The following is an 18,731-nucleotide window of genomic DNA, read 5'->3' on the forward strand; positions in this document are numbered from 1 at the left end:
CATGTGGGATCTTCCCGGACCGGGGCATGAACCCGTGTCCCCTGCATCGGCAGGCGGACTCTCAACCACTGCGCCACCAGGAAAGCACAAAAATGAGTAGTTTTTGAGTGACTGAGTAAAAAACACTTCCCCAGCTACTCAAATGAGGTCTCCTAATTTTAGGTACCATGAGAAAGGTTGGAATTACCTCCAGATCATCCACACACTAATGTCATGGATGCAAACTCCTTGAAATCCAGAACTGTGATCTAGTTTCCTAGTATTTCCCACAGTGCTTAGAATACTTGAAACTGTTAAGCACTGAATCACATGTCCCTAAATTCTGCATGTTAAGGTTCTAACCCCCAGTACCTGGGCATGTGACCGTATATAAAGATGGGGCCTTTGAGAGGTAATTAAGGTAGTATGAGATCATATGGGTCAGCTCTAACCAAGTATTACTGGAGATCGAAACACCAAGGATGTGAGCATATAGAGGAAAAGTCATGTGAGGACACAGCAAGAAGGCTGCAAGTCAAGGACAGAGGTCCCAAAACAACCAAACCTGCTGACGCCTTGATCTTGGACTTCTAGCTTCTGAAATTGTGAGAAAATAAATTTCTGTTGTTTAAGCCCCAGTCTGCAGTATCTTGTTATGGCAGCCCTAGCAAACTAACATAATACTCATCATTTATTTGCTGGATTGATTAAAACTTGTAATTTGCTATTTTTCTCCTTCTCAGACCATACTTTTTAAGGCATATGCACAAAGATAAATGCCTTGAAATTATGGATTTCTCTTTGTTCTTTTTATTGCTAACTTAGTGTTTTAGAAAAGCTCTGCTATTTCTAGTCCCCACATCCCCTACCAAAGATACATTGAATTTAGGTTACTTGTTCCTTCAAATAATGTGCTGTAGTGGAATCAAGGCATATTGAAAAGATAAAACATCCAGGTAAAAGAGCGGCAGGGGTTTTTCTTCCAAACACCCTGCATATGTGTTGGAGGGGGATTGTGCAATATTTTCAGGTTATAATATTTTTAGAATCCTCTCCAATTCAAACTTAAACAGATCAGTCCTTAAGTCCTGAACAGGAAAGGGCTTCATACACTTGATTTCCAGCCATATGGTCTTCCTCATCCTGAACTGTTTATCTTACCCTGAGACACTAGACACAAGAGCTATAAGGGAGAGATGGGAGTAAAACTTATAAACTGCTGTTACTTTAGCTGGCTTGAACCAAGGTAGCAACTGTTCAATAACTGTATATTGAAAACATTATCTGAGGTCAATGGCTTTGAAGACATGCTAAGGGGTCAACACACGTTTTGCCAGCCAAAAAAAAAAAAAATCAACATCAGATGAAAGACTGTTAATGGACTGAATGTTTATGTCCCCTCAAAATTTGTATGTTGAAACCCTAACCCCCAATATGAGAGTATTAGGATGTGAGGCCTTTGGGAAGTGATTATGTCACAGGGTGGAGACCTTATAAATGATATCAGTGCCAATATAAAAGGGACCCCCGAGAGCTCCTCCCTCACCTCTTCTGTCAAGTGAGGATGAAACATGAAAACAGCTGTCTATGAACCAGAAAGACTCATCAGACACTGAATCTGCCAGTATCTTGATCTTGGACTTCCCAGCCTATAGCACTGTGAGAAAAAGTTTCTGTTCTTTGTAAGTCACCTGGTCTATGGTATAATTATAGCAACCCTAACAGACTAAGACAAAGGGTCATATTTGTAAATAATAAAATCCTAGGTAACACAGCATATATTATGAGATGACAGTAACCTAGTGGGTTAGAATTCAGAGCCTCTCATCAGACTGACCTGGGCTGAAGTTTTGGCTCTGCTACTTACTAGCTCTGTCACTTTGGGCAAGTAACTTAATCTCATTGATTTTCCATTCCCCAGTCTATTATCTATAAAATAGGAACAGAAATAAGGAAGCTCAGAGACCTAGGCATGTTTTTTTTTTTGCCTAGTCCATAGTAAGAATTTAAATAGCAATTATATATTATTTTTTAAACCTAATAATAGTGAATACTCTTTTTGCTTACTAAAATTATGTTTTAAGAGTAAATTATTTTTGGAAATGATTTTGGAAATACCCACATAATCTTTCTTTGTGAAGAAATTTGTGACAGTAGTTGAACATATGGTATACACAAAAAAGATACATTTAAGAATTCACCAAATATTATAAAAAAGCAAAATGTCACAGTGGTACTTTGGGGAGCACAGTATGGTGAGATGACATTTTTGTAAAGATGACATTTTTGTAAAGCAAATAATAGATGAAGACAAAGCAGAGTAACTTGATTTAAGTAAAAATTGATATTGATCAGGGATACGTAAAAATATAGAGGTACAACCTGTAGGCAGTAATAACACACAGAGTTATAATGAAAGTTTATATGCATTCTTCCTCTATCTCCCCTCCTCCCTCTCCTACTTTTTCTTTTTTCTTCTTCATTTTTCCTTTCTAGAGCTGCAACAATGTCAGGAGAGAGGTCTGGAACAGGAAAGGAAGATCTAGTGATTCTGAAATAAAAAGACTGCAAACATGATGGTATGGGTTCAGAAATTAAATACAACAAAATGTTCTCATATTTTATTGGTTCACTAATCTAAATTATTACTAAAACTATACTGTCTATCTGGAAGAGCAAAAAGCATAGATATTTCTGAACTCATTTTACAGTTTTTATAATATTTGTTTCTGATAAGATATTTTTATTTGAAATATTAAATAATCTCAACATATTCCAAAATAAAATTCATTTTGCCAAACACTGGACTCTATTTTAGGGCATAAAATGTGCATGAATACAAAGTCACACACATATTAATTTTCTGCTGGCCTCTTTTGCTCCTCAAAAATCTATCATTCCTGTCATCTCCCAATTTTCTTTCCAGATAGCCCTCTCTAAATCTTGTGTTGCTTTTGTCCTCTTCCTTGGCCCTTTTATAACACTTTTCCTGCTACACATTTCCCCTGTACGCTCCCATATGTTCCTGACTTTGGATAACAATGTCAAGAGAGTACTGTCAAATCTCCCAACCTGAGGACCTTGCCAAGTCATTGGAGAAGAGGGAGAAGCATTGCTTCCAAAATTTTCAAGGGTCTTAATGACCTAAATAACCATAAGTAATCACTGTTACTTTGTTTAATTCTGATAACTTCATGCATTGCCACTTTTCACATGTACCATTTCCTTCCCCAAGTAGACGGTCAGTTCATGAGGGTAGGCCCAATGTCTGGTCTTGTTTTGAAACTTTAAATCTCTAAAACGCAGTGACTTAGATTTGGTAGATTCCCAACAAATATTGGCTGAATGAACGAACAAGTGTTCAAAATCTCACCAATTATGCCCAGAGCAGAAACACTACGGAAGACTCTGAGAAAACAAGAACTGGAACATATATAGCAGCACAGTTCCAACTGAAAGCATTGTGTGTTTTTAAATCTTCTGTACATAGGGAGCTGTTGTGAGTGTGTCTATTTTGTTACACAAATGTCACTGACCTATTGATGTACACATCAAAGTATCCCTTTTTCTCCACCTTTTAAATAAGGCACAGTGGTGTAACTCAAGTTGTGAAGCCAAAATGTCTTGGGTTCAAGTCTATACTCAGCCATTTGACAGCAGTGGGACATTTGACAAGTCACTTGTTTGATCTTCAATTTCCTCCTGATATTACCATCTAGGGTAATAATAAATTCCTTCAGGGTGTTACAAAGATGAGGCACAACATGACTAAGCACTTAGCAATCAGTCTGATCCAGGAGGGATGATCTATAAATGGAATGAAGCAGTAGCAGTGCAGCAACAGAACTGGCAGTAGCAAGTGCTACTGTCTATCTACCTGCCAACTGGACATCTGATTTTAAAAAAGGAGTTTGAACTGAACTCCAAAATATATAACAGATACTCTATAATGTTCTTTTAAATATGAGTCATTTATTGCTCTATTTAGAAAGTACTGAACTGCAGTATTCTATATTTTTGGTTTTGATCAGTTATGTTCTTATAACACTCAACTTTGGGTTGCAGTATCATTGCAGAATTTATTTCTGTATTACCTAATAATTCTAATCAAACACAAACAAGATAAACACACACACACACATACTATATATACATATATATGTGTATATATATATACATATATATATACTATATAGACATACTATATATGTGTATATATATTTTATATATATATATATATATATACAGCTTTCATAATGTTCCAAAAGAAAGGACTAAAATCCCATCAGTCACAAAAGAAAAAAAATTCCTTTATGGCATCAGTTGATCATAAACTTCCAAGAATGTCATTGACACTTTTAGCACGTTTCAAAGTTTTCCTTTTCACTTTTTTCCCTGTCATCCCCTTATGAACTTTTAAAAGCTGTTAAAAGTGACCCCTTCAACACTCAGCTTCTCCTCACAACACTTTCAACTTCTCAACATCAGCAGCAACTGCCTCAGTTAGCTGCATGCCTTCCCAAACTCTGAAATGTGTCATCATTTGACTGTGCTCCACTTTCAAAATCTCGAAATACAATATTCTCCTCTGATCAAAACCATCCATCCTTGCACCTCTCTTATCCTATTAAAAACAGTGAACTTACTATTACTTTTCATTTTGACCTTCAGGCTCCCAAATCTTCTCTGTTCTTAGTCGATTCATCTTCTGTAGCTGCCCTTGCCTCCTTCCCCAGCCCAGATTTGTGGTCAGTCTGCAATAAAATACCTACTACACCTAGAAAGCCCAGCTCTTTGCTTTACGTTATGCGTGCCTTGCTAATCTCCTAATCAAGGAAAAATCAATTGTTTGTTGACCCATTCAAATTACATGTTGCGTTGCTAGAGAGAGTGATGCAATTGTGTCAGCTAGTGAAAACAAATGGTTAATTTTGCCAACTTCCTCCTTATGGCTGTAGACTCTTTGTATAGACCTCTTGCATATTCTCTGCTAAATTCCTATCCCTATGCTAGTTAATCTCAACCTACCACCTTGAGTTTACCTGAGAAAACTAATCATTAGATGGCAAACTCCCTGCAGGCAGGGTCCTTAACTAGTCTTACTTACCACTGAGTCCCCATCCTCCAGTACAGGGCTGAATAAATAATGAATTTAGTTAACTAACAAACTGATACAATTCCCTTCCTCTTCTAAGATGTGACCAGCCTCTTCTTGTGCTACTACTGATCATACCAACCTTCTTAGAACATTCTGAAACTTGCTCCTGAAAATTACTTTCCTCCCCCAATACCTCTATCTCTTCTTGCTAAGGGAGTTCCATCCTGAAAAAGGTAAATACACATCCATAGATCCTTTATTATGGCTTAAAAATAATCCCTCCTCCAATAATATTACTCCCTTGAATAATATTTCATTTCTACAATTAACACTTAACTGAACTTACTTCTTGTCTTCATATCTTCAAAGAGCCCATGTGACCTTAAACATGGACAACTGGATTTCTGCTTGTATTTAACCCTAATATGCACATTTTTTCTCAATGACAACTAACAGACTTTTCAACACTTTTACTGAAAATATTCAAACAAACAGATAATTTGAAAGAATAATACAATAAAATCTGAATAATCACTCCCTGGATTCAAAAATTATTAACAAATGATTTGATTTACAGACACACACTTTACCATGACTTATATGAAATTAGGTTGCAAACATCATGGCATTTATCCCTAACTAATTCAGCATGCATCTCCTAATATCACTTATAACCTAGCCCATGTGCAAATTTTCCCAATTCTACCAAAATTTGATCTTTTTTATAGCCTTTTTAAAAAAACTGAGATCAAATAAAGCTCCAAACACTGCATTTGGTTGTCTTTAGTCTCTTTTAATCTAGAAAAGTCTCCCCACAGTGATAATGTCTTTTGAAGAGACTAGGCCACATGTCTGGTATCTTCATGAAAAATACTAAGCCCTGTGAATTTGTATGATTATTTCCTCATGGTTCAGTTTAACAGCTTCCACTTTCCCTGTATTTTTCTGTAAATTAGAAGTTAAGCCTAAATAGGTTTTAGATTCAGCTTAAAACATTCTGGCAACAATATTTCACAAATGGCTCTGAAGACTTCATACTGCATCCATCAAGAGGCTTATGACCTCAGGCTATTAGTGACACTGGGTTCGATCACTCAGCTCTTTAAGGTAAATGCCAAATGCAATTAAGAAGTAATCCTTGGGCTTCCCTGGTGGTGCAGTGGTTGAGAGTCCGCCTGCCGATTCAGGGGACACAGGTTCATGCCCCGGTCCAGGAAGATCCCACATGTTGTGGAGTGGCTGGGCCTGTGAGCCATGGCCGCTCAGCCTGCGTGTCCAGAGCCTGTGCTCTGCAACGGGATAGGCCACAGCAGTGAAAAAAAAAAAAAAAAAGTAATCCTTGAGCACAAGGAGAACACGTTATTCCCCAAAATATTTGTAACTAATGGTTTTAGCACCTGTTGATGATTCTTGCTTGAATCATTTATTTCAATGTGAATTACAAACAGCTAATTCTCGCATTTCTTACACTTACATATTTTGTAAAGAAGAGCTGTCCTTCATCAACTAAACAAGAGTTCCTCCTAATAGGAAAGCCAACCATTTATTTCAATTTATATTATTTTCAGAATCGATTTATTAATATTTTTTTTTTATTTAGAGTATCAGGATGGACTCATGGGCTTTATTCAATGTTTTATAGTCTGTTACAGTCACTCTTGTTGGAGGAGGTCACTGAGAGGATGTGACCACTGGTTGACCCTAGAGTAGGATCCAAACAATCAGAGGCTTCCTACCCCCTCTCCTGTCCTTGTGTTAGGCAGGAAGCTAGCCCTGAGCAACAAGAGGTGGTGCGCCCCATAGCCGCGTAATCCTGCCAAACAATCTGCCAACCCGGCCCCAAACATGCCCCCATCAGTACTCCAAAACAGTCAGGGGACCAGAAAGATCCCCCATTGGCCGACTGGAGGGACCTTCCGCACTCTGGCCCATGTACACACCTCACGCTATCATGTCCATAGATAAACTTTGGCGGCCTTTAGGTTCATTAAATGTTCATAAATATTCTACGAATACATACATCTGATTATAACAGATTGAATTATGGGAAGGACATGCGCAGCAGAGCTTCTTGTTATATAACCTGCAGCTGTCAATCAAAACTGTCAATCAACAACCTTGCCTTAAAAACTCTATACCCCAGCCCTCCCGGGCCACTGCCTTTCTTGGCCTGGCCCGCCTCTCTCTTGAGGTGTTCTCTCTGTTCTCTCCGTATCTTCAATAAACTCTCTTGCAACAGTTAAGACCTCAAATTCTTCTTTGCGTCCTTACCAACAACCGAGGCCCACGGGAGGAGGGGTCTCCAGACCCTCTTCCACTAACACTTGGAATGCATATTTAGGCACTTCCAGGACTCAGTCTTGAGAAAGTAATGTGTTGTTAAGAACATCTGGACTGGTTACATGACTGAACCCCATCAAGGCTTCTATACAGGGATTCCCCCACTTCACATTTACTAAAGACCTGCATTAGTACCCATTTTCACTAACTGAAAGAAATCCAAAGAGGATTTTCGTTTTATGAATAAAATCAAGAAGCGAAAATAGCATTCATTATTTTGCATCGAGCCTCATAGAGACAGCACACACCAGAGCATTGAGAGTGGCACCGCCAAGTTCCCTTTGCAGGAATTACACTCAGCATCTCAGCAGCAAGCCCCCGTACCTTTAATTGTGTTTGTGAGCATCTGTGCTTTATCCTGATTTATTTTGTGCATCTATTAGCAAGATGTGTCCTAGGGTAATTGCTTCTTCTCTTTACACCACTTCGGCTTACAAAAGGTTTCACGGCAACGCTCCACTTTCAGAGAGTGGGGGAAATCTGAATAAACTTTTAAGATCCTGGTGCGTGGATGCAGAAATCGATTTGCCTTGCAGCCACCTAAGAAAAGCCTTGTACATAAGTTGTCCTGATTATTAAAACTGCCACCTACCAAGTTGGAGTAGTCTGCCTCTTTCTACAGTCTCTCTTTGCCCTCCCTGTACAGGGGCCAGTTTCTAATTTCACCTGACATTGGGAACCAACAACCACTGATATTCAAATTTATCTGAATTTGGCAACTGGGAGGCTCTTCAAGCTAGTTCCTATCTACAGTTACAGTTTACAAATAAGGTTTATACAACCTTATTTGTCTGGGGTCATTTCCTCACTTCCTGGCACAATGAGAGATCCCAGGCTCATCTTATACTTTTTCTGCCCGGACTTAAAATCAGCAAATTCTCCAGAAAGTTTGGTCCCCTTGAGTGGGAAATGGTATTTAGAAACCATAATTTGTGCACTAGATGTGCTCATTGCTGCTGAAGAAACATTGCTTGGAAGTAAGGAGACAGAGTTAGTAAATCTATTTTTAAAATATGTACAGTATATTTTAATATCTGATAGCTTAGCCCCCTTTGCCCTTCTTTTTCTGAGTTACCCTAGCTATTCTTGCTTTTTCTATTTCTTCTATATTTAATTTAAAATCAATTTACCTAGTTCCAGAAAATCTTCTTACTGGTCGTCCTATTTAGTCATGTTACATGCTCAAATGCATGTACACACACACACACACCCCCCACATAAGAATGTGACACATACAATCTTGAGAACTGATCTCTTTATGATGCTGTCACACCATATCCAGAATCATGGAATGTTTTTTCACTTATTTAAGTCTAATATGTCTCATTCATTTAGTTTCTTCTTAAAATTAATAGATTTTAATCACAGATTCAAGGACCTTTTTCTCAGATCTCATCTTCCTTCAAGCCTATACAACATCAGCCTTGCTGAACAACACTCCTCACTTTACACACACACACACACACACACACACACACACACACACACACACACACACTCCTCCCAAGCTTCAGTGGCTATCCTCCTTTTTCTCTTTCTCTGCCTTTAACCAGATCCCTTTACATCCCCTCAGAAAAATGCAGGTGTTTCCCAAATGTCTGCCTCCTAAAGTTTTAATGTAGGTAATTTTGTAACATCTTTCTCTAGTTTTCAGTGTGCTTTCCAGCTCTAGATCTGAATTTCAATTGCATATTGGACATTTTATCCAGGTTAATATTAGAACTTCATGTTAGTGATATGTCCAAAACTGAACCATTCTCCCACCCCCAACCAAACCAGGCCCTCTTCTAGATATTTTTATTTTCTCCTGTTTTGTTTTATACTCTTGGTTTTCAAGATATCCAGATTCCAAAACTCAAAAGCAGCATTTGATAGTCCCTTCACCTTGGCCTCCAAATTCACTGATTTTATGGACTTGCAGATTGACCATCATCTTTGAAATTCATTGCGTCACGTTCATTCACACTGCCTCTACTATAGTTTATATTTCCTATTCTTTACTGAAAAATATTATTTTTAAGTTCCAAGGAAACTATTTAATAATAAAATCCTTTTTCACACATCTGAAGAGGCAATTAAAAACAGCATCCTAAAATAACATCTTGCAGTTATATGTGTTTTATGTTTTTAACAAACAGATAAAATGAGCTTGAAAAATGTCACATACAAATATGTGTAACAGTGAAATTCTGAGGTGGAGAAGATATTGATAGTGAGATGTTGGTAGACAGAAGAGACACCCATATTTATAGATTTACTGTGTTATGAAAGAATTGGCTGTTCAGTTTTCCTTTACAAAAGAATAACTTTCCACATCACACTGCAAAAGCTTCAAGAGTAGAGACTGCATTTTGTACTAAATATTTATGCAGTGCTTTTCCCACAACCTCATCAAAGCCACCATAGACACAGAACCATCTATTCTGTCCTGACCACAGAGCATGAGTGGCTTCTCACAAATGTCCACGTATTGGGTCTGTTCAGAAAATCCTACGGTCCTGGAGAGCTGTGTGATGGCATGGTCACTTGAAGGCCCTTTCAGCACCAGTAAAGAGTCTCTGTGTAAATGGTGCCATTTTCTGTTATTTCTGGTCACAGCACTCAGTAGTAAAAACTTACCAAAATACAGTCATTTTAAATAATGTACCAAGAATACATATATAGCAGTTGTTTTATGCTAGGTAAAAGGAAACAAACAACATTTCATCTCTACAAATGGAGCATCCCTGTACAGAGGGAGAGACACATGGTGTCAATTCAGACACTCCTATCATTTGTCCCTCTACTACCTATGGAGCCTTGAGCAAATTACATATCTCTCCAAGTTTCAGTTTCCCCAAAAATATAAAAATGATGGTATCACTCAGGGAGGGGAAGGACACATCGAAGTGCATGTATCTGACACATCAATAAATGTAGTCTTACTTTTCTTTCCCTCTCTTCTTGATTTAATGAAAAAGTAGCCTTTCCCTACTCCAGCCTGTTAACAATTTCCAAACTGACTCAAAAATATGTTGCTCCAGTTATAATTTAGCATATGGCTACCAAAATGTATATAAATATTTTCTCTAAATACATGAATTAGGTACAAACGCAATTAATTTCCACCGCTGAAGTTTAAACAAAATATTCAACTACATTATTCTGAGCAAGAAAAAAATATATAGATAGATGGATGAGTCATATGTAATTTTATGAAACATATTGATGCAAGTAAAATCTCTAGTTTTTCTTTAATATGAAGGTGCATATTGAGGCATTCCATTGCATCTTTCAGAAAAGCAGGATAACGTTCCTATGATCTCCGCTAAAATTCTCCTCTCCATTTAGATTTATACACGGCCCAAGAAATAAATCTTGCAGTCCTGACCCCAGCTGCGGAGTCTCCAAGGACAGTCCAGAAGACATTTATCCTAAACACTAACTGAAGTTCTCCCACTGCCCTCTCTATGCCTAGGAATGGAAAGAAAAAGGAAATCAACACCTCTATATTTTCCAGAATGCAGTCCCAGAATAACTGCATCATACATAAATTAAAAACCTTTAATTTTATGGGAGAATTAGAAAAGCACAAAATCAATTTTCCACAATGTAAGTTTGCTATTTAACAAGAGTCTAACAAAACAACAAAAAAATTCCCCAATATTTTCTTGAAAATCTAAAAAGCTACAGGAAAAAGCAGAACTACTAAAAGTTGGCAATAGCTGGGTTATATATATGTATTCTACATGTCAAGACTTAATAATAAAAAGAGGAGTGATGACAGACATTTATGTAAGACTTGCTAAATATGTAATTAGTTTCTGGTACATTCAATAATCAAACTATTACTTAAATTTTATTTAATAATTATTGTTCTCAAAGTCATGATGTAGTAAAAGTAATTGCCCTCATTGTCACTAATGTGAAAGTTTGTTGCCACTGTCAATTACCGAAGTTTATTAAAACGTCACACCGAATTATGAAAATAGGATTTTAAAGGTATTTATGCATGTCACTAGAAGTAGCAAATGATAATAATAATGAAACAATTAGAAAATAATAACAACAACTTCAGACCAGTAAGGAATTTTTTAGATTAATTTTTAATTTCTTTCGGAGCTCCATAAACAACTTGAAGAATACATTTCAACATTACCTCAGTTTTTCATACACAAAATAGAATTTTCTTAATGGCAATATGATAAAAGAAGTGAAGAAAATAGCTGTATTTTTTAAAGTCACAGCTAATCATCATTTAAAAATAAAATTTTGAAAAGTCAGAGAGGAGAATAAATTAATTAAATTGTAAGTAAAATATTTTCAATTTCCTTTTTAGCATGTAAACAATTCTAAATACCCATTTCACTTCTCTTCTGCTTCCAGTGTAGAGTTTTATTCGATTTGATGCACTGTATAATTAGTGCTTACAATATCTGTAAACAGTAAGCAAAGCATTTGCTTTAGTCAAATGCTTTCAAGAATGTAACAGATATAGGAGCTTTTCCACACACTTCTTGCTAGCTGCTTTAAAAAAATGACTGTTTTAGTTAAGAAACAATTATTCACATAGCATGCGATTTTTCTAACTAGGAAAATATAATTTTTTTGTATATCAAATGTATGTGCATTCTTTTTCTATTCCATTATTTTCACATTCTGATAGCATCATTGTTTTGCACAAATTTGGTAGCTCTTTTAACCACTAGCCTTTCATAAAAATTAGAGAAAATAAACTATCTTTTTTTAAAAAGGCAACATATCTTCTGCAATTGAGTGCCTTTATAAATATGTGTTTGAAACTTTTCCCCCTTATATCTAACACCACCACAGTGTGGCTGCTTGATGCACACTAAGAAAAAAATCAGTGTGCTACTTGCTTGCTTATAATCATGTAAGGATAAAAATAAGAAATAATTAAATGTTTACTTTTAATGATTAAAATTTCTCCATTTAAAAATTCTTGGACAGACCACACACTCAAGACAGAACCCCAGGTAGGGTGTTTTTTTCTCTACAATGTTCAAGACTGGGACAAAAAATGTAAAGTTAATTCAGTAATACAGGATTTTTCAAAATGTCCAAATTTTGGCATCCCCTAGAAAAGTTCTAGCAAATTCAGCAGGTTGTTTAAAATTTGTGACTATTTCTTTGTTGCATTCAGATAATAAAATATTTAAGGTCAGTTAGTGGTCCAGAAGCCAATTTAATCTTATGTGTCTTCTTTCCCTCATCCTCTACCTTCACCCCAAACCCTCTCTCCCAGCGAAACACTTTTTATTTCCTCTCAGTAAGCAGTAAAAAGTAGTTTGCATGATTAAGTTCATCAGAATCAGGGTGGGTTGCTTACTGAATTTAAGAACAATATTATTTTTCCATGAGAAAACAGTAGGCGGTGCTAACTCTAGGATACCACATTCAAAGATTTAAACCAAAACACTCACAGACCAGGTGACCAGTTTTTTAAAGAGTTGTGGAATTCCCAATATAATTCATGGAGGAGGAAATTTCAAAATTTCAATGTAATAGAAATTTAACATAAGTATGTAATATAATGGACAATCAATATTCCATGAAAACCTACTATGACTAAAGGTTCTTAACATGATCTTTATTTACAGAATACTTGCACAACTAAATATCTATTCCCACTTGAAATCCTATGAACATCTTCTTCCACCCCATTATGGTTTTAATCTCATTTGGAAACATCACACAGTACCATCTACATTCTTAAGACACCAATCTTAAGACACAATTACCTCCATCTTAGGGAACCAAGTGCTCCTCTTAATGAAAATTCTGGTATTATTACTCAAGTTTTTCTTTCTCACTCACTGTCTCTCTCTTCTAAAAGAACTAAATGACTTACAGTGCATACACCCTACAAAGAAATATTATACACATGCATTGTCTTGCATTTTTAAATAAATGAGCATATCTACTTACATACATTATTATGATAAAAATGATTTAAAAAACACAGAATGTTGCAAGGGGCTTTTTAAATGTTTTTGCTGGCCGTTTAAATCATATGAAAAACTGCATTTTAGTAGAGTGCTCACCACAGCAATAAAATCAAAATTTACAGCTGCGTTACATAATATTTGTGTCAAATCTTTGAACTATGCCCTTCAGGATATCAAGTCTGGTGTATACATGCAACAGGACTTTCTAAACAGAGAAAAGCTACCCTGGGTACAAAAGTAACTCACACTGCTACTTCCGAAGACCTCTGAAATGAGAGAGTGCATTGTGAATTTAGAAATATATAGCTTTCTAAATATTGCAATAAATTTTAGTCTTCTGCAGATAAATGATCACTTGCACTCCTCTTTCACCACAAAGAGTAAAGAAATACAGGCATAAAACTTCATTCCACCAACTGAGCTTGCAGACTTAAATATTTGCTTGAAAATCCATAGTGTATGTTATTAACATGTTTGTTATGGGCCCTTTTGTATATTGGATTTAGTTTTTATGCCTAGTTTTATAACCTACAAGAAAACTTAATCTGAGAAGTAAAAGTTATTTCACTTGCCTTATATTTATTTTAACAGAATCCAAATTATACAAAGCTTCAGAATCAAATCATTTAAATAATGGCCTCTAGACAACACAAAATTTATTTGGCCAACAAGTTTTCCAGCAGATTCTGTCACTGTGTTAAATACAGAAAAGGCTTTTTATTACCAACTGTGGTACATCTCCAAAAAGTAGTACCAGATTACACTGGAAACATCACAGGACAATCATAAAATACCATAAACTCTATAGAATACATTCAGCACTGAGTACTGTGCAATGCTATCAACACACCGAAATCTATTACCACCATCACCAACCCCTAGTCCTGTCCTGTGGCCGGTTCTCAGGGGAAAAAAAAAAACCTTTGTCACCACCATGAAGTAGTTAAAAAGAGGGAAAACACATTGTCCCTTTAACACTCAACCTTATGGGTGTAGTCTCATTCATGCAAACTAACAGTTTCGTCCTCAACATTAAACCCAACTGACCATCACAGAAAGTAACTATCTCCCCCCACCCTGGAAGGCTCCAGGCAGTTAAAACCAAAGCAACACAACAGGGAAAGAAAAAGTCCAAAGACAGCACCGCTAAAAAGCCAAACCCTTCGGAACCGGCAAAACAGGCTGGGAAAGACCTACTGCGTTGTTTACTCGATGCAAACAGGAGGCGCGGGAGTTGAGCTTGCGGGGGCCGCTGCCATCCTCAGGGATCTGGAAAGGTCTCGAGCTCCCGGGCCCCGTGGCTAGAAGCCAGCCCCTTCGGAAGATGCCGCCCCTGCCGCTTCTCTCCCCCAGTCTCCCGCGCGCACGTAGGGGCCGCCCCGGCCGGCCCGAGCCGCATCCTCGACCCTCGACCCTCCTGCTCTGCAAGTGGCCCTCGGAGAACTTACAGGGCCCGCCGGCTGCCGCGTCCCCGGCTGGCGACGCCCGGGGCGCACGACGCCGCCCGCTGCGGAGACGACCTGGGCGCAGCCGAGGGAGGGACGGTATTTTGCGCACATCCAAAAACCAGCCCGAAGCCGGGGACTGACTTTGGCTTCCCCTAGCTCCCTGCACGGCTTTCCCCACCCCGGGCTCGGACACTGCCCGGAGCCGCGAGCGCGCACACACGCGCACAAACACACAAAACACACACACGCACATACACACACAGAGATTTCTTTGCCAGGACCAGTGTTGCCATTGCAAACCCGGGAAACGCCTCCAAGGGGACCAAGTACCTGCTCTCTGCGAGCTGCTCAGCTGTTCACTTCATCCTCCGTTGACAAGGAAACCAAACCGCACTTCATTTTTTTTTTTTTTCCAGAAAAAACCTTCCACTGCCATCATTTGAAAATTGATTTACGGGGAGGGGAGGGGGAGGAAGAAAGGATAATATAGATATAGATATCAGGATATCTTTCATAAAATTATCTCGGTTTTTTAAAAAAGTCAGATGTTCAAAAGTCATAGTTAATTTAAAGGAGGAAAAAAGTATTCGCTTAAAAATAATCCCAGTAACCAGCTGCAAGAAAAGTTTCATGTTATCAATGGGTATCAAAAACAGGAGGGAAAAAAACGAATTTGTTCTCCCCGGCTTCCAAAAAGGGCACAAAAATAGAAAATTCATGTCTTTGCTCAGTGGTTTGTACCAGTATTGCAAAACCACAAACTTGTAAACACTGCCGTAAAATCCCACCTATACAAAAATCTTATCAGAAAAAGAGTATGCCAAAAAAAGAGTTAGAAACATGCTTTTTATTTTTACAAAGGAAAAAAAAATAGGCACCATACTTCACATCGCTTTTTCCTTCAAACCAGTTGCATATCTTGCTGGACTTGGGAGTCGCTCCCAGCGGGCACAGTCGCCGCGGACTCCCAGACACAGCGCCTTGTCTACAGAACCATCGCATGCTAGAAAAACTTGGATTCAGGAAAAGGCTCAAAACCATGCTCCTCCAGCTTTCCCAAATATAAACAGTAATCAAAGAAGTGGGAAAAAAAAAAGAAGAAAAAAAAAGGGGGACCAAAAAAAAGAATAGGACAAGAATGCCACTGAGAAGGTACTCACCGAGAGGGAGTAAAATGTTGGAATAAAAATGAGATTTAGGATAAAATACAGTATGGCGGTGGAAGAAGGAATGAAGCGCGTTTTTTTCTCTCAGTCTCTGCCTCAGGCACTGACACGTGACTCGCAGCCAGGCTGACTTGCAGGCAGCCGGGAAGGACCAAGGCTGCGAGAGGGGAAGCCCCACGGAGCCCAACTCCAGCAGACCAGGCGGCGGCGGCGGCGGCGGCGGCGGCGGGGAGCCCGGCGCCTGCGAGCGGCAGCACCAAGGGCGGCAGCAGCTGCAGCTCCCGGCGAGGCTTCCTCCGCTGTGAGCCCAGACGAGCAGGTGCCCCTCACGCTGTGGCTGAGCACACGCACACGCACACGCAAGACAGGCAGGGCGCCGGCGAGAGGGGGAGCCGAGCGGGGCTGGGCTGGAGGCGCGCAGCTGCCGCTGGTACTGCTGCTGTTGCTGCTGCTGCTGCTGAGGCTGCTGCCGCGGTCGCCGCCTCCGATGGGGAGCGCGTGTTCTGGGGGCAGCTCGGGGGATGCTGATCAAACGCCTGGGAGGAAGTGAACAACTTGCTGCTCACCTCAAACTTGTTGTTGCTTGCCACTTCCTTGTGTATTCATCTATTTTTCATCTCAGCGTAGTTACCTGGGGAGAGATCCCATCCCTTTCTCTCCCGAAGTTTCACTATTAAAGCCCTACTGAACTCAGTCATTTCCCCCCCCCCCCCCCGATTTCCAATTCCTTATCCCTCCTAAACTGCCTTGGCCTCTGCCATTCCCTCCCCCTAGATCTGCGCTTCCCCCTCGCGGTTCTCAGGGAACCTGGCTCAGCGCGCTACGGGGGGCGTTGTCACGGGCAAAGCCACCGTCAATCTTTATTGCCAACAGAACCCACAGCATCTCTTTTGCCGTCGTCAGACAGGAATGTTCGCAGTTTGAAAGACAAAACAAAATCTCTCATTTAGGCAACCTGGTCCGGGGTTTCTTTCTTCAGGTTTCAAAGCGATGGGCGGGGGTGGGGGGGTTCGTTAATTTATTCATTCTTGGACCAGGCATTGTTTGTTTTGTCTGCGTGTGCGCGCGTGCTTCCAAGCTCCTCTGGAAGGTCCCTGATCCATGGCAAGAGGCTCCTGCCAGACTGTTCCCCAAGTTGTGGGCTGGGGCTGGAAGTCAAAGGAGAGGTGCCAGGGAAACAAGTGAGTCCATTGTGTAAGTGCTCCCTGGGAGAGAGTGAGCACTTAGCGGTCGAGAGGGGGAGACGTGCACCGGGAGTGAGGCGGCGGCGCAGCCCGCGAGAGCCCAGGTGGCTGAGCTGTGGATTGTGAAGGTGAGGGTGAGAGAAGGATTACTCCACCTAGCATCTGGTTAGGATGCCTATCGCTTGAACAAAGATTCCATCGCTGGATGCAGTGGGATTCTTCTATTGCTTCCTGTTAAAGAATCAGTTTTCTGGGAGCTTGAACACATCTATTTTTCTTCATTTTTGTGCAATACTAATATCAGGACGGTTTCCCTGTGCTGCTTTGAATCTGGGTTGTGTGGAATTAATTAGCATCGCTATGTTTGAGAATGAGCAATTGACACAGTTCTGCAGTTCACAGATTTCTGCCCCTGATCTTTATCTCAATGTTTCCAATGTTGACATTTAAGATAAAATGCCTCTATCAGACATGATCTAGCCTGGACAATTCTGAAAATTAAGTACACATCCACTATAGAGAACTTCAACAGCAAAGATATTTCTCAAGCACTCTGGTTCAGCATTCATTGACCACATAAAGTATTAATCCCAATTTAAATAAAAGTTTTAAAATAACCATTAAAATATCATTAAATATTTATTTTGGTGAATTGCCAACTCTATACCCACTTATTATACATACTTTAAGGTGAGATTTGCTGATTAGAAATACTGACTGAGAAAGATGAATGCATCAAAGTGGATCTGGTAATTTTGGAAAGCTTGCTGAGTTCCATTCAGAAATGACAGGATTTTAAGCTGGATAGTATAGATCAAATATTGTGCTTTTCATTTGTAAAATACATTGGGCTTCTTTAAAAAAAAAAAAAAAACTCTCCAAATGTGGTCTTTTTCTTCTCTGAGTCATGAATTAATTCTTCCCTACCATAAAACCCTTTGTTTGCTAAATTTTCCAAAATTTTCCTCCCATGTCAAAAAATATCTGATTCTAATCACTTAATAAGAAAATACTGTTTAATGCATTTTTTTACAGCAGTATTGAGAAACTCTACTTTAAAAATGAGTTTTGAACCCTTCAACTAGCTTGGGCAGTGCCTGGGTCTTAAAGAGTTATGCAAGAAGAACTTTGAAAAACAAGCTGTTTAGAATTACACTGCAGTAATGGCTGTCAGCCAATCACAGTGATTGTCAGGCTTTTATTATTCAATAAAATGACTCCCCTTTATGTTAAATGCAATTCTGCTGAAGAAAAAGGGAGACATCAATATCCTCCCTGCCTTTTCCCATTACTTATGTAATGACAGTAAGGTGCTCAAAATATTCCATTTATTTTATTTCCAGTGTGCCATTTTTATCTTTTAAGTTGCATCACCATATTAAAACCAAGAGTAAACAAAATTAGACCAAGGGAACTAGTATTTACTGAGCATAGCCTCCCATTTAGTTCTTGTTACTGCTGTATGACATTGATTCTATTATACTCATTTTACAGATTAGGAAAATAAAGTCAGAGGATTTAAGTAATTTGTCAAGCATTCCATTGTTAGTATTAGAGGTGGAATTGAA

At 39.0% G+C, this 18,731-nt stretch overlaps 1 protein-coding gene across 5 annotated transcripts in view; it reads right to left on the reverse strand.

Annotated features, from left to right (window-relative positions):
• RALYL (RALY RNA binding protein like) overlaps positions 1 to 16,341 on the reverse strand; it is an 822,874-nt gene extending 806,533 nt beyond the window's left edge. For 3 of the 5 annotated variants that reach the window (XM_067711968.1, XM_067711971.1, XM_067711967.1), the window contains exons 1-2: positions 15,974 to 16,089; positions 15,144 to 15,242 (exon numbers count right to left, since the gene is read on the reverse strand). The gene's annotated coding sequence lies outside the window, so the exon portion shown is untranslated. Of the gene's footprint in view, positions 1 to 15,143; positions 15,243 to 15,973 lie in introns of all 5 variants that reach the window. The other 2 variants (XM_067711969.1, XM_067711970.1) reach the window with 2 other exon arrangements.
• Positions 16,342 to 18,731: the final 2,390 nt, after the last annotated feature.

The sequence above is a fragment of the Pseudorca crassidens genome, chromosome 17 (genome assembly GCF_039906515.1).
Source record: "Pseudorca crassidens isolate mPseCra1 chromosome 17, mPseCra1.hap1, whole genome shotgun sequence".
Lineage (NCBI taxonomy): Eukaryota > Metazoa > Chordata > Mammalia > Artiodactyla > Delphinidae > Pseudorca > Pseudorca crassidens.